At 34.0% G+C, this 26,095-nt stretch overlaps 1 protein-coding gene across 3 annotated transcripts in view; it reads right to left on the bottom strand.

Annotated features, from left to right (window-relative positions):
* LOC101894995 (serine/threonine-protein kinase 32A) overlaps positions 1-26,095 on the bottom strand; it is a 123,402-nt gene that overhangs the window by 96,967 nt on the left and 340 nt on the right. The window contains exon 1 of one of the 3 annotated variants that reach the window (XM_059126760.1): positions 25,356-26,092. The exons of the other annotated variants lie outside the window; for them this stretch is intronic. The gene's annotated coding sequence lies outside the window, so the exon portion shown is untranslated. Of the gene's footprint in view, positions 1-25,355; positions 26,093-26,095 lie in introns of those variants that run through there. 3 annotated transcript variants of the gene reach the window in all.

Raw genomic sequence — 26,095 nt, 5'->3', positions numbered from 1 at the left:
AAATAGTTTGACCCTGAAACCCTCCTTTTTGTGATTTTTATCTACCAACCGAAACATTTCCCAACCCCATGATTGTCTGTAGCGCAGCGTAATTACTGACGGTAGCACATAGTCCCCGTATAACGTTACCTGTGATTTAAGATTACTTTTTAGAGTTCGGAAGGTTTTTCCAGTGATATAAATCCTTTTCTTACAAAATTTTCAATTCGATCCACTATTTTGTATAGTCCGCATAATACAGTGCCTTTTCATATTCGGTAATTCACTGATTGCAGTCGCAATGAATTTTGCATTTGAGTTTTTCGTTGGATGGACTATTTCCATATCTAGTCAATTTCTTGAAGTTTTCGACCTCAGAATGGATAGTAATTTATAAATTGCAATCCTGGTAATATGACTTCAATTTAACTATCATAAATAAGGTTTCATCGGTGTATAAAAGTTAGGGACCCTATAAAGAATGTTAAAGAGTATAAATCTTTGTCGATTAAATTATGTCCGCGAGGTCACCAAATTTAATATGCGTTTTTCAAACTTTGCATAGGCTTTTATATTATACTTAGGATGATTGATATAACAAAAAGTTTATATTTGTTCTCATTTGGATATAGCCCTCATATAATATTATTTCCTAATATTCGTCGACCAAATGTGCTCTAATTTGGCGTATTTAAAGTATTTTGAAAGGATCAAAAGCATTTTCGAGGTTATAAATCATTTGTGAAAAACTTACAACAAAAGTCCCCATTTATGATTTATTTCCTATTCTCCAGTTCCTCCTTATTTTCGTAATATCATATTATTTAATTAAATTTTCAACCCTCAATTATCAGTACTATAAAGGCTTTAGCAATATTTTCCAAATCAAAAGTAATTTTAATTTAATTAATTTTTAGAAGACAATGTTGTGAGGTATTTAGTTTTTACCAGTGTAACATCCTATGCCAATTAATCTGTATGCGTCTGTGTATACAGCCGTTCGTTGAAATCGCAACAAAGGCGAAATATTTAGGTAAATCTTTGAACTTTTATACAATATTCCTAAGAAGTTAGAATATATATTCGTTTCGTTTAGGTATATTAATACCACTAATAATTCGTCCTTTTGCAAGTATTTGTTACAATTTCTACCTATTTGTTACATTAAATGTTTTCAGTATTATGAAATCAATACCGGCAATACCTGTATACTATTGGTTCCCCATTAGGCATAACCCCAATTTAAAAGTACGTTGAGATTTTAAATGCTTTGATGAATTGAGAAGTATTTTTTAATCAAAATTGGAAATTTTGGTATGGCAACCATATAGCGGCATGTATAGAAAATATGCAAAATTTCTTGATTTTTTCAGTTATTTCCAATAAGAATTTTTAATTCCAAAAGGCATTCTGAAACAATTCTGCACAAAATCCCATATAAAAATAGAACGGAATTTTTTTTTGAGTTTTGCCTTGTTAAGGCGAAGATCATATGTTTTATGATTTAAGTGTTTGTTTTCTCTTTCGAGACGAGCTTAATGATCTGAAATTTGCAGTGAAAAGGAAAGCCAGATAGACACTATCACACACTCACCACTATGCGACGCGTTTCGCCGTTGGTTAAGCGGCTCATCAGGCATATTTGATATGGATGATGGCTTACAAGGGCCGTTCTCTGGAAAGTAGTATATATTTCGAACTTATTGCAAATTAGCATATGCGAATTATATACTAGAAACTCTCCAGGTTCGACTCAAGTTCTATTGGCAGATCTTTTTCACAGCAACGTTTTGTTTTTGTAGTGATGGATTTTTTGTCCACAACAACTACATTGCTTCCAATGCATACACTTGTTTTAGTGCTGCCTTAGGAAGACGGGTTAATGGCTCTGAACGTAGAGACGGCAACTTCTAGTTGGCTGCACACAGAGGTCCGCGGTTCAAATCCCACAGCCAGGCTCGGCTGAATTTTTGAGTTTTGCCTTGTTAAGGCGAAGATCATATGTTTTATGATTTAAGTGTTTGTTTTCTCTTTCGAGACGAGCTTAATGATCTGAAATTTGCAGTGAAAAGGAAAGCCAGATAGACACTATCACACACTCACCACTATGCGACGCGTTTCGCCGTTGGTTAAGCGGCTCATCAGACATATTTGATGTGGATGATGGCTTACAAGGGCCGTTCTCTGGAAAGTAGTATATATTTCGAACTTATTGCAAATTAGCATATGCGAATTATACACTAGAAACTCTCCAGGTTCGACTCAAGTTCTATTGGCAGATCTTTTTCACAGCAACGTTTTGTTTTTGTAGTGATGGATTTTTTGTCCACAACAACTACATTGCTTCCAATGCATACACTTGTTTTAGTGCTGCTTTAGGAAGACGGGAATTTTTTTTAGTTCCGCAATTTTTCTAGAGGCTTTTCTCAAAATTTTCTTTTATGAAAAAGTATCCACTGTAATTACAAATAACCAAAACAAAATTTAAGTCAAATCGGCCCAGCCGATCTCAGCTGATGTGTTACTATACTTTTTTAAATTGTTTACATATAGATTTAAAGAAGTGGGTGTGGGGGGAGACTCAAGATTACGTCGTATACTAACTGTGGAACAGATATCTTCGTGATTTTGCAAAATATTAGGATTTTAGGTAAATCGGAAAAATGGGCGTAAAATTGGGCGTGGTCACTTTTTCTTTGCATAAAAACCTAACCTAGGGGCAGGACGAATATTTAAAAAAATAACCAAATCGTTCTAGCCGTTTTCAACTGATTCAATTACCAACCAACATCAATAGATTAAAAAGTAGGTGTGGTCAGTTCCTCAGCCCCTAAATAAATACTTAGGGTTGGAGGGAAAATCAGCAGTATCTCGAGTAATGATTTTCAAATCGGTATCATCATTATTTGGCAAATATTAGGATTTTAGATAAATCGATCAATATTTTTTCATTAAAAACCTAACTCGGTGTTTGATGAACGTTTGTGCAAAAAATTATGCAAATCGGTCCAGCCGTTCTCAACTGATTCCATTATCAACGAACAACAATTAATTTCTATATATATATAGATTGTATTTCAAGCATAATTCCTAATTGTTACCATTCCCAAAATATCGTGGTTCTGTATAAGTCACACTATACATGATAGGAACAAATTCCCAGGCCACATGTGAAGTAAAGAATTTGGCGCATTTCTCAACATGGTTTTTATTATAGGCATACTCCACCATTTTTTTTTTTTTTTTTTTTTGACAATGCTAATGGTAGAAGGTCTATTAAAGTTATTATTGGGTTAAATATTATATTGACTTCCCTACATATTATTGGGTTAACTTTTATGGTGCGATTTCTTTATATTTAGCTGGAAAACCACAAGTGGCTATGGTTAGAGCACTCCAACATTTAAATGTGAATAAATATTTTGTGTATCGTACCATCGTGATACTGGTGGCGTAGCCCAACGTCAAGGAAGTGGATGGAAGAAAACAGCAACATCAGCAGAAATGGTTCGCAAAGTAAAGAAACGACTTGATCGTGAGCTGAACATGTTGCCATATTCCATTCGGGAAATATTGAAAAATGAGCTCGGCGTAAAGCCATTGAAGTTCCAAAAAGTGCAAGAACTTACACCGCAACAGAGCGAAAATAGACTTAAAAGAGCTAAAGATTTGCTTTGCTTGGCCGAAAGTGATGTACTGCCAAATTTGGTTTTCTCCGATGAAAAAACATTCGCTGTCCAGCAGTTTGTAAACAAACAAAATAATCGTGTTTACTTGCCAAAGTGGTCAGCTGAAAATTGTTTATCTCACCCTGTATGTAGCTGTTGCCGAACGCCAAAGGAAATTTCAGTTAAACACTTCATTTGAAACTATCCCACAACAATAATCTGTATTTGTTTGAATGATGTGACCCTTCTGTTTGTCTTATGAAGAAGGATTGAATGCAAGCTTGTTAACAGTGAATGGCTTTATTTTTAGACATCTCTAAAAACTTATCGTCAAGTATTTTGCCGTAGGACAAATAGTTTTTTACTGCTTAAAAACAAGAAAACAAAATGAGAACCTACAACTTTGTAGATAAAATTATCATAAATAGGAAATCCTACTTTTTAGTATGAAATGTTCCTCGTTGGTATGAATGTATGAACGTTTGTAGTTTAGCGTGTTTTAATATCATTGAAATCCGACAAATGTCAACATGACATCAACAAACAACGCAGCCCTGCAGCAATGAAAGTTGTTTTATTTATTTTTCTGCTTTCCCAAAAAGTTGAAAGTTAAATAAACTAAAACGGATTCATAGAGGCGTGTGTGGGCGGTGAGTGGGGAAAGGGAGAGAGAGCATTTAGGTAGTTTCGCAAGCAAACGGGCACCTTATTTCATTTTCTTCACAACATTTTGTTTGCTAAACACAAGTTGGGCTTCAAGAATCGCATGTTCAACGAACTTTGTTCTGCAGAGCCAGGCAGGTTGGATGTAACTTTTGTCCTCGCAGAGTTAGGAAGAGAAAGGACAGATAAAAATGGGTGGCAATTAAAACCAAAAAACCCCACTCGTATGGATTAAAGCGGTTTTTATGTTCTCATATTTTTTTACAACTAAATAAAAATAAATTCTTTCATAGCCAAAGAAATGTCGGTGTTTATGAACATTTTTGCTGGCCAGGGTATATTTTGTTGAAGCACATTTGTTGTTATTGTTTTTATATTTTGATAAGGATGTTTTCTGTGGATCAGTGTTGTTGCATTTCCCAAAAAGAGAATTTCGGTGAAAATCTAATTTTATCGTGGTTTTCAGTTATTCCAGGAATCCAAACAGTTAGACCACATGAAACTTTATGGCAACATGTTTCCACGGAAAACCAAAATATTGTGCCGCAATCAAAAATAGTTGGAAAAGTATTACATTTGAATATTTGGCCAAATTGGAAAATTATGAATTTTTTCATGCAACACCTGTTTAAGGTAATTTATGTAAGTTTATTTCTGTAAAGTCAGGTGTACGATAGAGAAATATTAAGAAAAGATAGAGAAATTACACATTTTTTTATATTAAAATGTTAAAAACATGGATTGCACTGCTATTGTGTCTAAAAATGAGATTAACATTAAATATGTTTTTGTAAACAATTAGCTAACCGGTCCGGTATCAAATATCATTGTTGTGGAGTGAATATTACTCATGTAAGGAACTTTAACACCAAATGGGATGAAATATATATGGGTGCTATCTGAAACGATTTTCTCCAAAATTTAAAGTACTTGCTTCTAGGCTGAATTCCAAAATGCCAAATTTTAGTCCATTTCAGCTTATATTAGCCGTTTGGTGCACAATAAACCTGATTTCGGATAAAGATATATATGAGAGTCAGATCTCGATAAAATTTGACAGAGGTATTTTTGAGCTCTATAAGTTATATGGTACCAAATATCATACTTGTGGAGTGCATATTAGGCATGTGATGGACTTAACACCCCAAATCGCATGAAACATATATGTGCGAGCCATAGCTGTGTCCGAACCGATTTTTACCAGATTTGATATACTCACTTCAAAACTGAATTCAGTCGGATGCGCAAAAATTCAGGTCATTTGGACTGATATTGGCCATTTAGTGCACAATTAACCCGAAATCGGTTGAAGATATATATGGGAGCTATATCTAAATTTGAACCGATTCTCACAACTTTCAATAAGGCTCGTCTTTGGGCCAAATAAATATTCTTTGAAAAAAAAAATACATTGACAGACGGTCGGACACGCATAAATTGACTCAGAATGTGATTCTATGCAGAACATGAGAACATCATACATTCCGACCGTCAATCTATGTATTTTGTAAGGAATGTACAAATGATATTTATTGATCAATTGAGTTCATCCTATGCAAGGGTAATTTGTTTGGCCCAAGGACGAACGCTGTTGAAATTGGTGATAATCAGTCCAAATTTAGATATAGCTCCCATATATCCTTGACGAAAAATATCCTTGCAAATTTTGACGAAATCGGTTCAAATTTCGATATAACTCCCACATATATCTTTTTCCGATTTTAGCATATTGTTTTCCAAATATTACTAAAAATAGGATGAATTATTGGCATAATGGCTGCTAAATGTTGTCACATTTGATACAAAATTGGTTCAGGTATAGCTATAGCTCCCATATATATGATTCAGCCGATTTGATATTGAAGTTACCGAAAGATGTAATATGCACTCTATAAAAATTATAGCATATCACATATACAGCCTAGAAACATCCTTGCCAAATTTTGAGGATATAGCTCCGATATTAGTCCGATTTCAATTATATTGTGCGCCTTATATGTAATATTAACCCAAATATGATGACATTTGGCACATGCGACCGAATTCAACGCAGAAGTAAATTTATGAAATTTGGTAAAAATCTGTTCAGATACAGCCATAGCTCCTATTTATATGTTTCATTCGATTCCGTAACAGTGAGATTTGTAAATGATATCAAATGCAGCACAGAAATACATCTGCCAAAAATTTTAGCAATTGTTTCCGATTTGGATATACAGGGTTGCCCATATTCGACGGAACCATTTGGCAACGTCATAACTTTTGACAGAGATGTCAAATCGCTTAATGACATACCGCGTTTGAAGCGTCAGTCCAAGCAGATTTTTACCATGAAACAATACACAGCGCTCTGAAATAGTTAAAATTTACATTCAACAGAAGAAGTCAATTGTGAAAACTCAACGTGCTTTTAAAACATTAAAAATGTGAGAAGTGCGCCTTCTAAGAACGCCATTAAGCGTTTATACGAAAAATTTTCGACTGGTAAGGCTCTTTCTAATCCGAAGAGGCCATATAAAAGTCGACCAATGCGATCGGCCGAGAATATCGCTGCCGTACGAGCCAGTGTTGAGAGGTCCCCAAGAACATCCCAAAAACGCCGTTCTCAGCAGTTGGGCATGGCTCGGTCCACTTTACAACGGATTATTCGCATTGATTTGCATTTGTTCCCGTACAAAATTCAATTGACGCAAAAAATGTTGCCTGCGGACAAGCCTCGTCGATTGGATGGGCCCAAAGGTCCGTCGAATATGGGCAACCCTGTAGCTCCTATGTATTTGAAGCTCATTGTGCATCAAATCTGTAATATCAGCCGAAAATTATCGGTTCGGATAGCTCCAATTATATGCCACACCCGATTTCATTATCCGCATATCCCGGTGTTTGGCGTGTATGCGCTCCCTTTGTATTGGGGTTGACAATAGATACTATCATCTCTGGGCCTACATTGACCCACAATTGCTATAGACCTCACATAAATATTCCTAATTTGATGATTTATGATTGCTGCTTTTTTACTTTCTATACCCTCAACCATGGTATGGAGGGTATATTTAGTTTGTCATTCCGTTTGTAACACCTCGAAATATACATTTTAGACCCCACAAAGTATATATATTCTTGATCAGCATAAATCGATTTAGCGATGTCCATCCGTCTATCCCTCCGTCTATCCGTCTGTGGAAATCACTCTAGCTTTCGAACGAAATGAAGTAGATTGATAAAATTTTACTCAAATGTGTATTATGTCTGCAGGACATTAGGTATTAAAAATGGGCCATGTAGGTCCCCGTTTTGGTATAGCCCCCTTATTACGGGTGTTATACTAAATTCGGTATTTTGATGATTCACCGGAATTGTTTCGAATTTTGTATTTGAAGTTCGTAATGGATATTAGAGCCTATGACTGAAAAATGTCTGTGCAGGTCCACGTCTTCATATAGTACCCATATAACGGTACCTCCTGCTATTCGGTATTTTGATGATTTTAGCTACATTATTCACCCATTTTTTTGGGTCTCGCATTTGAATATTGTAATGGCTTATGAAGTTACCTATGCAGGTCAATGTCGTCGTATAGACCCTAATATAACAGCTACATTCTGTATTTTTAAGATTTTAACATAATTTTTAAAGGATTTTCTTGTTTTTGAGAATTGCCATATTCTTTCTAAAAGTTGGAGGGTATTCAAAGTTCGGCCAGGCCGAACTTACAGCTTTTTTACTTGTTTTGTTTTAAATAATAATTTTTTGTATAATGCCCCATGTGGTACCTCACTCATATGGGTTAAACATTTTGATTAGTCATGCTCTCCAAAAATGAGAAATGTTGCCATCATTTTGATGGCAATGGTACACCAAACCTGTTACGTTTGTCCAAATATGTTAATTATTTGAATCATGTTACGACTAGAATAAATGTGTCTGATATGAGAAATAACAAATAGACTAGAAATCTCTCTGGAAAATATGGTACAAATTAAATCAGTTTAGGGTATAACTTCTATATACATCCTATTTTAAATATGAGCCTCCCTCAAGAGTTGTGTAGGGTATCTTATACATAGTTCTTTTCCCACTGGTTTTCATTTCACTTCAACTGGAAAATCTCAAACAAAGAACTGTAAGATTGTTATCGATATCCAACTTGGCAATAATTTCAGCATTCCATTCAATGTATATACGTAAGTTTTCATAAAAAATATGCACATATTTGATAGTAATTTTCTATTTCCACAGATACCACAGCACTCCACACCACATACATACGGCTAGTCCCTTTAACGTTTCCATAATGAATTGTAACGTTAGCCAACATCTGGAACAAACTTCTTTTTGTGTTTACCAATCTTTTTTTCTGTTTTTTCCTTTTTAGTCAGAAAAAAGCAAACATTTATTTATGCCATTGACTTTATTATTCGTATTTTAATTGACAGAAAAGGTAAACGAATATAAAAATGACGACGAATTATGACTTTTTTATGAATCCCAATTTGGAATATTTCATCCCTTGATTAAAGGCAAACAATTAAAGTGACCCTTTTCAAGGTGACACCGAGTGTACGATGAGAATTTTCAATCTGTATGCATCGAAAGTGCTGTGTATTGTCCTTTTTTAAATCCTTTGGGTATTCTGTCATTTATGTTCAAATATTGTACGACATTTTTAAATTGGTAGATTGTTCTTGTTATTGAAACATGTTATTTGTTGTTGTTTTAGTTATTGTAAAATGAATAAATTCAAATTTGGGGCAATATTCAGTTTGTAACAAAAATTAATTCATATTTTTTCTCAAATCATTTTCAATTGGAAATTATAAAAACAGTTTTGAGATCTATGGAAATGTTAATATATATAAATGTAGATAATGTGAAGGGGGTATGCCCATAAAAGTTTTAAAACTCATGAAAATGCTAATATATAAAAACCTCTGATAGAAACCGTTACGTTAATTTACAATACCTTTGCAACATCTAAGCAATAGTCATGTCTACGGCTACAACTATGGCATCAACTATTCATCAGGATAGACTGATGAACAAATATTAAAAATTAGTAATATGAAATAGCTCGAAATTTGTTAGACATTTTTTACAAGAATTGAGAAAATTAAAAATGTATATTAGAAATTTCGCCGTAAAATTAGCATGACAAAATAACGGACTTCTTATTTTACCAAGTATTAAGTAACGGCAGCATATAGCGTGTAGAGAGCTACCTCCTTACCTTGTGCAATCGAATGTTTACACTTTTTTCCAAAATTATACTTTGACAATTTCTCATTGCCAAAATGTATATTCTTTAATCCATAGCATATACACAAATCAGAGGTGAGATCCAGTTGCCAATGAAGTTAAAGGTAAATTACCGAAAATGGAGAGCTAAATTTTATTATTCGAAAAGAATTAATTGTACCACGATGTAAAAACGGGGCAATGCAACTTGAGGTCAAATCCATGAATAAGCAAAAAATAAATAAGTTCGGCCGGGCCGTTTGAAAAGATTTTGGAAATTAAAAAAAGTAAATAATAACAAGTAAAAAAGCAGTAAGTTCGGCCGGGCCGAACTTTGTATATCCTCCACCATTTGGAACGAATTAGAAAGTTTTCAAAAAATAAAATCCATTAAAATTGTGTTAAAATCTTGAAAATATGGGAAGGTGCCGATATATGGGAACCTATATAGACAATTACTTTTCAGGGGTTAAAGTGCTCACAAAGAACTCCTTGTGTGGATTTTCAGACAATACCATAGGGAAATATGGCTAAAATCATCAAAATATCGAATATCGGGGGTGCCGTTATATGGGGGATATGCGATATCGTTAACCTATCTAGAGAATTCTCTGTCAGGGGGTAAACTGCTCACAAAGAACCTCTTGTGTACAATTTCAGACAATTCCGTTGAAAATGTAACTTAAATCATCAAAATACCGAATATCGGGGGTACCGTTATATGGGGGGCTAACGATATCGTGTATATAGATAATTCTCTTCCAAGGGATAAAGTACTCACAATGAACTCCTCGTGTGGAATTTCAGACAATTCCATTGAAAAATGTGGCTAAAATCATCAATATAACGAATATCGGGGGGTACCGTTATATGGGGGCTATACGATATCATGGACCTATATAGATAATTCTCTTCCGAGGTATAAAGTACCCACAAGGTATTCCTTGTGTGGATTTTAAGACAATTCCGTTGAAAAATGTGGGTAAAATCATCAAAATACCGAATATCGGGGGTACCGTTATATGGGGGCTATACGATATCGTGGACCTATATAGACAATTCTCTTTCAAGGGATAAAGTACTCACAAGGAACTCCTTGTGTGGATTATCAGACAATTCCGTTGAAAAATGTGGCTAAAATCATCAAAATACCGAATATCGGAGGGTACCGTTATATGGGGGCTATACGATATCGTGGTCCTATATAGATAATTCTCTTTTAAGGGATAAAGTACCCACAAGGAACTCCTTGTGTGGATTATCAGACAATTCCATTGAAAAATGTGGCTAAAATCATCAATATAACGAATATCGGGGGGTACCGTTATATGGGGGCTATACGATATCGTGGACCTATATAGACAATTCTCTTTCAAGGGATAAAGTACTCACAAGAAACTCCTTGTGTGGATTATCAGACAATTCCGTTGAAAAATGTGGCTAAAATCATCAAAATACCGAATATCGGAGGGTACCGTTATATGGGGGCTATGCGATATCGTGGACCTATATAGATAATTCTCTTTTAAGGGATAAAGTACCCACAAGGAACTCCTTGTGTGGATTATCAGACAATTCCATTGAAAAATGTGGCTAAAATCATCAATATGGGGGCTATACGATATCGTGGACCGATATAGCCCATCTTCGAACTTGACCTGCCTGCAGACAAAAGAGGGATCTGTGCAAAATTTTAGCTTCCTATCTTAATTCGTTTAGACTGTAGCGTGATTACAACAGACGGACAGACGAACGGACAGGGCTAAATCGTCTTAGAATTTTACGCTGATCAAGAATATATATACTTTGTTGGGTCTAAAATGATTATTTCGATGAGTTACAAACGGAATGACGAACTTAATATACCCTCCATACTTTTTTTGGTGGAGGGTATAAAAATAAAAAGTAAATAAGTTGAAAAATACTTTTAAAGTCAAAACAAGTAAATAGTTCGGCCGGCCCGAACATTGAATGCTGTTAAATTCTTAAAAATACCGAATTTAACCGATATATTAGGGTCTCTACTATGACATGGACCTGCATAGGTAACTTTTGTCATAAGCCATTACAATATTCAAATGCGAAAAAATCAGTGAATAATGTAGCTAAAATCATCAAAATACCGTATATAGGGAGGTATCGCTATATGGGGGATATACGAAGACGTGGACCTGCACAGGTCTGTCTTAGGCTGTATCCATTAAGAATTTCAAATACCAAATTCGAAACAATTCCGCCGAATAATGTCGCTGAAATCATCAAAGTACCGAATATCGGAAGCTACCGTTATATGGGGGGTTATACGAAGACTTTGACCCGCACAGATAATCTCCTGTCATAGGCTGTAACATCCATTACGAACATCAAATACCAAATCGGGAGGTACCATTATATGGGGGCTACACGAAGACGTGGACCTCCATACTATGGTGGAGGGTATAAAAATACCGAAAATAGGGAGTTACCGTTAAATATATACGAAGACGTGGATCTGCATAGTCAAGTTTTGTCATAGACCATTACAATATTTAAATACGAAACTTGAAACAATTCCAGTGAATAATGTCTCAGAAACATCAAAATACAGAATATAGGAAGGGAGTTATATTTATGGGCTATACGAAGACATGGACATGCATGAACAATTTATTGTCATGGACTGTAGTACCCATTAGGAATTTCAAATACAAAATTTGAAACAATTCCGGTGAATAATGTCGCTAAAATCAAATCGAATATAGGGAGGTACCGTTATATATATATATATATATATATATATATATATATATATATATATACATGCTGCCAATTTACAGCAAATTCGGGTTACTTAAATCTGTCAGTACAGTTATATGGGCACTATACGAAAATGTGGACCTTTCAATACTAAAAGTCCTGCGTTCCTACGTTTGAGTTAAATTTTATAAACATACTTCATTTCGTTCGAAAGCTACAGTGATTGGCACAGACGGACAGACAGGCGGACGTACATTGCTAAATAGCCATAGAATTTTATGCTAACCAAGAATATATATACTTTGTGGGGTCCAAAATTTGAATTTAGGGATGTTAAAAAGAGAATGATAACCTAATATACCCTATATTGAGGGTATAAAAATTAAAAAAAATTTTTTTTTCCAGAAAAATTGCAAAATTTTCTTGATATGTAATGTCTATACAAATTTAGAAATATTTTGCTTTTTCCAGCAAAACTGCAAACTGTTGTTGATATGCAATTGATATGCTGGGAGTAAATGTCGTTACATTGGCTGTTTACGGAATGTGATCTTAATGGAGTTTATGAACATTTTCGAAGAAAATGGCATAAAAGACCCCTTCAATGATTCAAGGGACCAATGACAGAATGTTAATTTGTTTACCCAGAATTTTGTCAGTAATATCGCCGAAGGCACTACATACCCAAAATGTATGGATTTTATCACTAATATTACCGAAATTCCTATCTTAATTTAGTTATCTCCTGATGTAAACTTTCAAAACACCGATACACGTGTCACATATTCTTAGCTCTACTTTCATAATCCACTTGGGTTAACTTTCAATTATTTTTTGTGTAGCACAGTGTAATTGAACTACTAAATCACACGTGCGATGTTTGCCGAAATGAAAAGTGGATTTCTGAGATAGAGGTCCTCTATAATAATTGCACTTGCCTCATTCAACTCCCTTTTTCATAATCTCTCTTTTCTATGTTAAAAAAGTTCAAAACACAATTTCCCTTTTTATTCCATTTCTAACACTGTTTGACCCACTTAAGCATTAATATGACCCGAGTGATTAAAACCAAGTTTGAAGTACATTTACCCATGTCAAAGGCTTTAAATCCATTTGCCTAACAACAAAGATGGTTTAGTTGCCCTGATTAAATATTTCCATTAAAAATATATTTCGTTTGTGTATTTTTTCAACAATCTCATATATTTGTTTATTTCGTTTCTTTCAAAAAACTTGACCTAAAAACAAATCGGATTAGAAACGTTTGACCCATTGTCGTCGGAAGTTTGCCAAACAACACGTGTCGACACCCACACATCCATGTCCTTTTTTCTCGTCTCTCTGTATTTAGTTTTAATGTTTGCTCTTGTCTCATTGACGCATTTATTTTCTCAGAAAACGCATTGAATTCTGCTTTGAAAGAAAGGATGTTTTTATTGTCGCCGACATATCCTTCTGTCTGATTCTTGATTTTTATATTGAAAAGTAAGTTAATTCGTGAGAGGTGGGCAGGGGGATGTGTTGTTAAGAACACTGAACTTCGAGTTTATTGGGGAAAAGAGTAAACTGTGTCAGAGGCATGGTGGATGATGTGTTTAGTACAACTTAATCCTTTAATAAATTGTTCAATTTTTCGTATTGAACTTGTACAAAGGACAAAAAGAACATATGTATTTTCGATAAGGTTTAAAAAGAATAGAGCTGGAAGTGAATGATATTCTTGGTTCATATGTATGTGGGAAGAAAATAAATATTTTCATTTTTATTTGGAAGCAAGGAATAATAGAAAATAAATTCGTGCAGGTGGCAGTTACTTAATTCAGTATGAAATTGGTATTTAAGTAGTGAACACTCTTGATAAATAGTAGCCTTGAGGGCTTTAATCAGGAATTAATCGCTCAAGGTTATGTAAATATTAAATAAAGCTTAAGATATAAGTTCGATAGAAATATTCGGCAAATATTATACTTTTGAGTATTCCAGGGCCTCAATTCTTGTTCTATGAAAATGTGAAATGAAAACGTTTATAATGAAAAGAAGTGAACAATTGTATGCATTTTAGGAATATTTTTCATCTTATATTTTCAGTGAATAAGAATCCAGCTCCAGGTTAGGAATTGAACTAATTTCCTCATGCAAAGGAGTACTAAATTTTATTTTACAAAAACGTTACTTGCATTTTTGGGTGAAGTGCATTAACCCGAATATATAAGTAAAAGGTACCTGGAACAAAGTTTGATATCGTTTTGAAAAAAAGTAGATGTATAATAAAACGTTAGTAGACATCTACCCTTTAAGCTTCCAAAAGAAAACATTTGGAATGTCCCTTATTTTAAAGTATATCAAAAAGAGTACAACTCTTTTTGATCTTCAGCACATTCCAAAATATTAAAAACACTATCTGTTAATAATATTTAGTATGTTTCCAATACTATACGTAATTCTTTAAGCAATTTCCATTACATTGATCAAATAAAAATTTACATAGTATACTTTTGTACTAAATTGAGGACCCCTCAGACACTTATTGTAAACTTTTAGTGCAATTGATTACAATTTGTATACATAAAATAATTCAAAACTCTAGCTTCTATTATACGATTTAATAGTATTTGTTTCCTGTGGGCATTGAAAAATCAGTCATCAATAAATTAATCATCACCTTAAAAAATTGTGATCGTAACAAGGTAGGACAAGTTGTGTAAATTTAAAAAACATAACTCTGAAGCTACGGTCTTGTGACTTCAAATTTACTAATCAAAATTTCTAAAAAAATTTAATAGAACGCCTCAGATTTTTCACAAAATCGAGTCTCTATAATGATTTTATTATTATTATACCCTCCAGCAGAGTATGGAGGGTATATTAAGTTTGTCATTCCGTTTGTAACACCTCGAAATATACAGTTTAAACCCCACAAGTTACATATATTCTTGATCAGCATTTTTTTTGTCCGTCCGTCCGTTTGTGGAAATCACTCTAGCTTCCGTACTAAATGAGGTAGGTTGTTAAAATTGTACTCAAATGTATATTATGTCTGCATTGCATGTCTTTATTTAGTTGTATCATTTTTATCTTTCGAACGAATTGAAGGCTAACATATGGTCCACATGTGTATTTTGCCAATAGTTCGTATAACTCCATATTATTATTTTCATTTAAGAGGTATTTTTCGAAATTTTTTGAATTTTTTAGAGTTTTCTTTAACAGTCTGCATTAAATTGATTCCAGTGTATTTGTATGGAAACAGGTTATACGAGTTGCGTCGCTATTCTGTCAAAACATGTAAACAGTTTGCATTTGTGTGTGTATTGTTTTAAATAAAAAAGAAAATAACTTGAAATTATTTCAAATTTAGTATCAACATAAATGTATATTTTTCATTCTCTCCATCTTGAATGCAATTTTGTGGAAAAATTTAATATTCATGTTTTGTGGATTTTTGCAAGAGAGTGGATGGCAAAAAATCTGGTAAATTTTTGATACATTTAACCAACATTTGGCATAACATCTTCACCCAACCATTGACATCTTAACCAAACCTTTTGTATATTTTAATCCAACCACGCATCGTATCAACCAAACTTCGGGACGGCTTAAATTCAGTAGTCCTTTCAATCATCCCCAACTCATTCTAAAATAGTCATTGGTTATCATTTTGAAATTACAAATGTAGAGTTTATATATCAATTGTTTCGCCCAAATTTGCCTCAGCAAAATAGTAGTTTCAGTATATTTGGAGCCGATCTAAGCATATCCTTCATCCGTATGTCTCTGTGGCTGGCGTTCACGATAACTTTAATCCGATTTGGCCTAACCTGCACATCTTAACATGTGTACCAAACATAAAATATATAAAATTAAACACGATTTCTTATTTCCAAATTCAAAGTTAAGGGTTTTATTTCAATTTAAATTTGAAACGTAGCTAACAAGTGTACTTATATGTATATAAATCATTTTGACAATGACACGTTTTCAAATGCACAATTTTGGAAAAAATGCATTACTTTAACTTCTTAATTCTACCATGCAAAATACTGAATTTAAGTTGTATATGTATGTATTTATTATTATTACCATTTTTTTCACCCCCAAGAAAAATTGTAATCAACTGAGATCTCTGCAATACCTTTTAATTGTACCATGGACCGACTAATTTTTACTGCAAATGTTATCTCGCACACCTATTGCCACCCAGCCGATGGCTTATCTGACAACATATTTTGACAACATATGTATGAATTAAGTTGTCTTTTCTGTTAAAGCAGAACTAAAAGTGAAGCAATTTGCAAAGTATATATATAAACCCTATTATCTGATGCAGCCATAATATACAAAATCGAAACAAAGAGCAAAAACAAATAAGTATAAAGATAGGACAAGACAGAGTCAAAATATGGCAACTCTGTGAAAATACCTATGTTGTTACGATATCATAACAACATAGCTATCAATGTTTACTGATTTAAACCGCTAAGGCAATATACAATTAATGGAGAAAGTCTTTGGAATAGAATTTTCAAACATTTATTTGTCATTCGTTTCTGTAATTCTTGTTATACCCTACACCACAAGGTGGTCAGGGTATTATGTCTTTGTGCATTTGTTTGTAATAGGCAAAAGGAAACGAGATAAACCCATAGTTACTTTTGATGATCTGCATAGAATCACATTCTGAGTCGATTTATGCCTGTCCGTCCGTCTGTCTGTCCATATATTTTTGTAAACAAAGTATAGGTAGCATTTAATGCCGGTCTAGATAAAATTTTGCGCAAGTCATTTGAGCCAAGGATGAACCCTATTGAAATTGGTGGTAATCGTTAAAAATTTAGATATAGCTCCCATATATATCTTCGTCCGATGTGCCTTTTATTGTGCACCAAAAGTGTAATATCAGCTCGAATAGTATGGAATTTTGCACATACAACCAAATTAGGCCTGCAAATAAGTATGCCAAATTTGATAGAAGTCGATTCAGATATAGCAATAGCTCCCATATATATTGTTCATCCAATTTTTTATTTTTGTCCTCCGCAGCCGTAATATGCACTCTGTAACAACAATATTTGGAGAAATATGTCAAATACATTATCGAGATCGGTTTAGATTTCGATATAGCTCCCATATATAACTTCGTCCGATTTACCTTTTTTTGTGCACCAAACGTCTAATGTTTGTCCAAATGGGATGGAATTTGGCACTTACGACCGAATTGAGTCTAGAAGCTAGTATGTCAAATTTGGTGAAGATCGGTTCAGATATAGCTATAGCTCCCATATATATTGTTCATCCGATTTGTTGTATTTGTTACCTACAGCCGTAATATGCACTCCGTAACAACGATATTCAGGGAAAACAGCTCAGAAATATCTTTACCAAATTTTATCGAGATCGGTTCAAATTTGGATATTGCTCCCATATATATCAAATGGGCAATACAAGTCCGAATTTAAAAGATACAAATGCTTCGGCATATTTAGTCTTTTGAACTTTTAATTATAATTATAATCATAGCGTGTATGATTGAATTCTCCCATAATAACTTTTAATTGTTATGTGGAGCTCTACTAAATTAGCAAAGTGGTGTGGGGTATTGGCCCCGCCCGACTTTAGGACTTTCTTTATTGGTTTTTATATTAATATGTGTCTGCCATGAGCTGTTACTCTTTGTATTGTAGACACAAACAAATGCATTTCGTATAGTCTTTATCATTTTACGTCTTTGCAAGGAGCTTATATTCCATGTCTCTTTGGAGTCGATGTCTGACCGGATGGTACGTATGAAGGATATATCTTACTGGTCCACAGCTGGTACTTAGGTGAAAAATCGATAATATAGGCCCACGCAATATGGTACCTCCCCATTAATGTCCAACATTTAATATTAATTTTAGCTCTCATAATATGCGATATTATTTTCTGAAGAGTACAACTTTAAGGGTAAAACTTTTTAATAATAATATATCCAAAAATGTGAATTGTAAAATAGTAAATAATAACAATTAAAAATAATGATAATATAAAAATAATGATAATAAAAAGTTTTAATGGAAGTCCGATTTCTTTCAAACTTCACACATCTCTATATTTCTATTGTAAAAGAGGGATCTAATTTTTCAGGTTATAAAATATAAAAAATCATATACTTTATTGAATGCGAATAAGCATCCCATCTAGATAAATATTAAGCTTTAATAATGAGCGAAAATGTACAGTATTGGTATACTCCTTTTCATACTTCCTCCAGAATATGTCAAAATTTTTAATAATAAATAACCAGAGGTTGTCAAGTCAGGAAAAAATGTAGCAATCTATTTTGGTTTTCAATTCAACCATCAACAATTTCGTTGCATTTACCATTCATTTACAAATTGTATTATCAGAAAATCCATCGGTCCACGAAGAAGTCTCGAGGTCGAATTTAGTCTAAAATGCAATCCTCATATATTAAATGCTAAATGGAGCGTTAATGCAAAGCGTTACATGCACACTATTTCCAAAAAAAAATCCACTTAGAGGCTGACATTTTAACAAATCGTTCAATAAAACCGTATAACCCCGAAACTTTTTTATTCAGATCACATGGATTCATTAGCCTCAATTGAAAATTCTACGAGAAGCAAATGCATAGAAAATATGTTTGTATATGCCTACTATGTGTATGTAAGCACGTAGTTATTTCGTATTTGAAATCCAATTTTGTAGTTATGTGAATGTAAGTTTTTAGCCAATTAAATTTTGCTAAATGTTTTGTTAGTTCTTGAAATTTGATAGTGGTTGTTTGTGTTCTTGTCCCCTTGCCCCGCGTGTGCCGATTTTAGGGAATTTGTAGTGAAAAAAGAGTTGGCTGCAATGCCAGTGGATGTAAGTACATTTATATATTTAAGTTTATTTGTGTGAATATACACACACTATACACACATATGTATGTAAAACAATTTTTAATTAAATGTGTTTTTTTTTAAATGGAATTTCCACTTAAAAGAGTTTGAATTAAGTCTTATTTTCTATAATGCTCGGATTATCGGAAATTAATTAAATAACTACACAGAAGGCAAAAAGCTTTTTTTTATTTAATTTGCTAATTTTAAATTTGAATTATCATTTTCAGACGGGTAATTAAACGAAAGCCAACATCATTCATTATATGGATCCTCCTTTGAATTTTTGCAACCCATATTTAAACATGCCCCGATTTTGGTAGTTATGTTGTTTTCAGTCGTATTGGAAAAAGAGTTAATTTGTATACGTGTCAGGAAAACTTGAAGATGCTCTATATCGATAGCCGGTTCGCATTCACTCAGGTACTTTGAAGGTTTTCACAACTTGTTTTCTCTGACTTTGATGTTTGTAGAAGTACAAGCGAAAACAAATATTCGTCGGGGAATTGACCAAGATCTGTGAAGATAGAAATATTTTTACCCTTTCACAAACATACTCAACAAAGTATATATGTTCTTGCTGAGCGTCGATTTTGACATGCTCGCCCGTCCCTCTGTCAATCTGCTGTAATTACGCTAGAAAACGACATGTGATATGAAGCTAAGATTTTTAATATAGTAGCCAGTTGTCTGCCGGCAGGTCAAGTTCGAAGATGAGGTATTTCGTTAAACGTTTTCGTATAGCCCCTATGTATATGTACCTCCTCCGTATTCGACTTTAAGACTTTCTTTACTGGTTAGTATTCAAAATGCACAATTTGTTAAGGTTGGTAAAATTTTTAAATCAAAACTTCATACATCGTACTAAATTTTCTGACTTTCAAGGGTTTTGTATATTTTTCAAGTTTTTCCTTTTCTGGAAAAAAAATATCGAAAAATGTTTATCTTTTACACCATAAAGTCATCAACATCTCGAACATCAACATCTTCATTTCGAAGTTAACCGAAGAAAAACCATTGCACAATGAACCAACAGCAATTTTTTCTGCTCAAAACTATATCAACGTATCCATATATAAACATTACAGGGTGAGATGAAAAAAGTGAGATCAAATTCGCTCGTCACTGCTGTCATTTCTAAACCACTCGTCCGACAGCTGTTAAAATTATTTCTGTGACAGCTCATTATATTGTTTGCAAGCGTACAATAGCATTTTGGTGAGAATTTTACAGAAAAAAGTTATTCGTGGTGGAATTCAAGCGTAAGTGTAATTTCTTTATATTTGGCTGGAAAAGCACAAGTGGCTATCGTTAGAGCACTCCAGTATTTAAATGTGAATAAATCATTTGTGTCTCGTACCATCGCTTGTTACCGTGATACACGACGTCAAGGAAGTGGACGGAACAAAACATCAACATCAGCAGAAATGGTTCGAAAAGTAAAGAATTGACTTGATCGAAACCCGCGTCGCAGTGGCCGAAAAATGGCTCGTGAGCTGAAACTATCACAATATTCTATTCGAATATTTGCTTCGCTTGGCCCAAAGTGGTGAAATGCCGAATTTGGTTTTCTCCGATGAGAAAACATTCGGTTTGTAAACAAACAAAATGCTCGTGTTTATTTGCCAAAGAGATCAGCTGAAAATGTACACCTTCGGTTGGCCTTTAGAACTCAAGTGCCGGCCGTGGTGATGGTGTGGGCCGCCATAACAGCCGATGGTCGCTCTCCGCAATGACCACCAAAATCTCCGGATACCAATCCGTTGGACTATTGTGTCTGGAGTATTTTGGAAAGCAAGGTTGTCACTAAAAATACGAAAGTGTCGATCACCTCAAGCAAGCGCTTCGCCGGGAATGGGCCAAATACCGCAGAGCAACATTCGGGCAGCGTGTGACGATTTCAATAGCTGTTTGATGGCCATAATTCGTGCCAAAGGTGGCCAATTCCAAATAATCTAAACTTATTCTAAATTTGATGCTATTTTCAACATTTTTTGCTTTCATTCAATAAAATTAAAAAAAAATGAAAAATTATGTCGTTTGACTTTGTTGCAGTTTTTTTATCTCACCCTGTAGATATTATTATTTATCTCAATATTATTATTTTTCCAAATTAAGTACGATTTAGTACAGTTATTGTACACATATCCAAAAACAGCTCAATCACAAACATCAACAGTTACATCCATATCCAATTTCAATCCTATCTCGTCACCTAATACCAAATAAAGTAACATTTAGTACGCATATCCAAAACAATATACATCTCTCACCAAAAATCCTTTCGAACAATTATAATGTACGCTTTTTCAAAACCACCTTCATATGTCCAGGCTACACATGAACAGCGACCCTAATTCCAAATTTCAGAATTCAAGCACTATCAATACCAAATTGTACCAAATATAGTATTATTTAGTAGTTTTAGTGCCGTTGTAGCACACATTTCTAAAATCAGCCTTAATTCTCCATATTATAACTAAGAGTGCCCGAATGCTAAATTAATAATTTTAAGCAATATCATTACCACTTAGTACTTTCCGTATGCTTGCTGAACAAATTTCCAACCCCAACTCTTTATCTTAACCCTACCCACCAGCAGTGATCCCAATACCAACATTTGAAATTGCCAGTTTTTTCCTTTGACCCAAAACGGAGTTGTACCAAATTGAGTAGCATTTAGTACAGTTTTCAAAATTGATACTCATAACAAATCGCAAGATTTTTACCTCTATCCGCTCACATAATTGTAGTTCTACACAACATTAAAAACTTTTACTCCAAATATCAGATTTCCATTCCTGTTCCCAAATATCACAATAAATACTACCCCTACTATACAAATTCCCCTACTATGTATCAAGCAAGCCGCACAAAGGGTGACCCAAATTTCAAAATTTAGACTTCCAACTCAATTCCTTATCCAAATACCAAATTTAATATCATTCATTACTTTTTTGTACGTTTATCCAAAACCACCTCCAAATCTCAACCCTACACACTAAGAGTTAACCTAATGATAAATTTTATATTTCAAGCAGTATCCCCACCCACCAGCAGAGATTCCAATACCCACATTTTTAATTTCCATCCGTTCAACCAAAACAAATATTTACGAATTTAGTACAATTTGTACAGTTATTACACTTAGTACACATTTTCAAAAACACCTCTTTATATCAACGACATTTCCCAAAGTTAATTGTTATACCAACTGTTAAGATTTTGGATGTATCCGTTCACAAAATACCAAAAGGGACGACATTAGGCGCTTTCTAGTACCTTTAGTACACTTCTAATTCGCATTTTCAAAAAGCCAGACTCATCTCACTCCTACCCACTAACATTGACGAACATGCAAAATTTCAAGGTTTCAGCTTCAGCAGCGAATCAGTTAGTCACTCACTCACTTTTTACTCTTATATATACAATTAGTACCATTTAGAACATATCCCAATCCAGCACTTCAAGAGTATCCTTTTTTCCAAATTTCAGGATACAAGCTCTATTGCTTCTCCCAAAATTTTACACCGTATTCAAAACGTTATTTAAGTCAACTTAAACTACATGCAAGTCACCAAAGGGGTTATTTTTATCATTTTTTTTTTATATGACTTTAAACTGCCAAGTCAACATTTTCTACAAATTTATTTGTCATAAAATTTCACTATAGCTTCCAGAATACTGAAAAGTCTAAATCTTACCCAAACGCGAGTAATTCATTAACACTGAAAACACATTTGAATTATTGTATGTTTATGAAAAATTCTCCTATAAAACCTCATTGTGGAAGGATGACCTAAGAGACGAAAATATTTTTCATCAAATTTAACAAAATTTTGACGGGATAGTTGCGGAAAGTTGAAATAAAACATACAATTAAAAATAAGTAAAAAACATTAATTTCTGCCGGGCCAAACTTTTAATACCCTCCACCATTGGGTAAAGAAAACAATTTTAGATGAAAGTATCTGAATTCAAACATGTTCCACTTTATACTACAAATACAAGTAAGACTGTTTGGATAATGCTGTTACACTTTTCAAAAAACCATAAGATGGGCGAGACCGTTATATGAAGGCCATACCAGGACTGGAACCTCTATTGTCAATTTTATACTTTAAGGATTGTCATCTACCTAATCTTCTTAAATACCAATTTTGAAACTATTTCGTGGGTATATGTGACTAGTTTATCAACATTTGGAATATCGGTGGGTATGGTTATATCTGCGCTATAGGAAAACGTGGAGCTAAATATTTATTGTTCTGCCACCGGAGAACCCATTTAGAACTACAAATACCAATTTTTAGACAAATCCGTGGAAATATGTGGAAAATCATCAAAATACGGAGCATCGGGAGGTACCGTTATGTGGGGGCTATACAAAAACGTTGACCTATATATACTTTATTTCGCCACCGAAGCTAGAACCCATTACGTTTTGCAAATTCCAATTTTTAGACATGCAGATGAGCTCGCATCAATTGACGCATTGTAAGACAACATTGAAGCATTAATTCATGAGATACCGGCCGAAATATTGGAAAGAGTAGACCAAAATTGAGGCATTTCTGGGCTGTATCTGATATCAAACATCATTATTGTGGGGGCATACAGGGTTGCCCATATTCGACGGACCCATCTGGCAACGCCATAACTTTTGACAGAGATGTCACATCGCTTAATGACATACGCGTTTGAAGCGTCAGTTCAAGCAGATTTTTACCATGAACCAATACACGCCACGCGAGCGCTCTGAAATAGTTGAAATTTACATTCAACAGAAGAAGTCAATTGTGAAAACTCAACATGCTTTAAAACATTAATGTGAGAAGTGCGCCTTCTAAGGGACCGTAAATAAGCAAAATTGCCGTTTTTACGCCACTGAAAATCCTCAGGAGATTCAAGAAGTGCCTCTTCATGACGAAAAAGTCACAGTTCGGTGCGGCGTTAGTGCGAAAACGGTATGAGGCAGTTCTGGTTTCAACAAGTCGGCGCTCCACCGCACACAAGTCGCATAACAAAACATGGGTCTGTCGAATATGGGCAACCCTATTACGAATGTGAGAGAATTAAACACCAAATCAGATGAAACATATATATGGGAGCTATAGCTATATCTGAACCGATTTTCACTAAATTTGATGTACTTGCTTCTAGTCTGAATTTGGTCGGATGTGCAAAAATTCAGGTCATTTGGACTTATATTGGCCATTTGGTGCACAATTAACCCGAAATCGGTTAAAGATATATGGGAGCTATATCTAAATCTGATTCGATTATCACCAATTTCCTTGGGCCAAACAAATATTGTTTGCAAAATTTCATCTCAATCGGATAATAAATGAGACCTGCATTTTGTTCACAATAATATATGGACGGACGGACGGACATACGGACTGACATGCATAAATCAGAAAGTGATTCTTTGAATATCCTCAAAAGTAACTATGCATCTATCTCGCTTCCTTCTTCATTTTACAAACAAATGCACAAAGACATAATACCCTTACCACTATCATTATTTTTTTGATAAATTTTTCCCGGAGTTTTTTTTTTCGAGTTGAAGAATGAAAGTAACAAACAATATCGTTATAGACAAAATTGGATGTAATTGGCAATTTGGGATTTCAGTGAGTGACAAATCGGCCTACGAGAACTATCATAACGGCTCAAATTTCGGCGTAAATGTTGATTAAGGTTTTATATGGCTACTATAAAACTTTATTCCACTAAGGTGGGTATTTTAAAGGCCCTAGTTGAAATATTCAGTTGATTTTGCAAAAAAATAAGAACAATGTCATTGCAACAAATGTTGTTATAAATAATTTATAATTCGTCTATTGAATATTATTTATATTGGCCTGAACCACACCTATGAAATAGTTATTCCTCATGATGATACAAATCTTCTTCTTTATTAATTTTTTATTTTTTGGACCTTTAAATATTAATTAATATTATAATAATATGAAACTAATCCTTCCATAATAAAATATTTATTTTTAGTATAAATCAGATACTCCCTACTTTAAGTTGAATATATTCAGTTCCACATTCCATTCATTACTAATCTCTGATTGAAAGCAAACATTTTACTAACATTGAATTAATATTTGGAACATATCTCAAATTCCGTATTTAAGGTTGTTCCATAATTGTTCCATAATCTATTTTTAATACAAACCTGGATTAGATTTGAATGATAAATTATTCCTTTGAGATTTTCGTTGTGGGCGATGATTAATATTCAAAGAATTTTCAGTGAATTTCTTCTGACATTTTATTGACATTCCTTTGATTGATTTGTTAAAACAATATCATGAGCTATGCCACTGTAATCACTCATGCATGCATGGTTTAGGGGCGAGCTTATGTACACAAATATTTAGGAACATACGTACGTACGTACACAATCGGCATAGTATATGTATGTATGTACTTAGAACAAATAGCAATCTCGTCATAGAAATCAACACACACACTCACTCACTTAATTGAACTCTAGAACACTTGTTTTATTTGCACTTTGAATCTGAAAAAAAATCATAGAAGAGCTCCTATGTGCAGAGGCACCTCCATGTAGCACGTACACACGCACACAAACACACCCTCAACTTGCCAATACATATCCGCTCGGATGACTGGTTGTTTGACTAGGACAGGAAGTGAAGTACGTTTCTTGTGGTTTGTTGTGTTTTCATTTCTACGACGTTCATAACAACAATAATAACGAGGACGAGGACATGCACGCGACTGACAAGAGAAACATCACACATTTGGCGTCATATTTCCTACGACCAGCCGGGATATTTGATAGCTGGCAATGTTATTAACCGGCGTCAGACGATTCCCTCAAATATGCGCCTGCTTTGAGATGTCTGTGTTTACACAGTGTGGCTGAAATGAGTATTTCTAATATATATA

The sequence above is a fragment of the Musca domestica genome, unplaced genomic scaffold, assembly GCF_030504385.1.
Source record: "Musca domestica strain aabys unplaced genomic scaffold, Musca_domestica.polishedcontigs.V.1.1 4, whole genome shotgun sequence".
Taxonomy (NCBI): domain Eukaryota; kingdom Metazoa; phylum Arthropoda; class Insecta; order Diptera; family Muscidae; genus Musca; species Musca domestica.
Note: the sequence above shows the minus strand (reverse complement) of the source record. Positions and strands in the feature narration are given on the sequence as shown.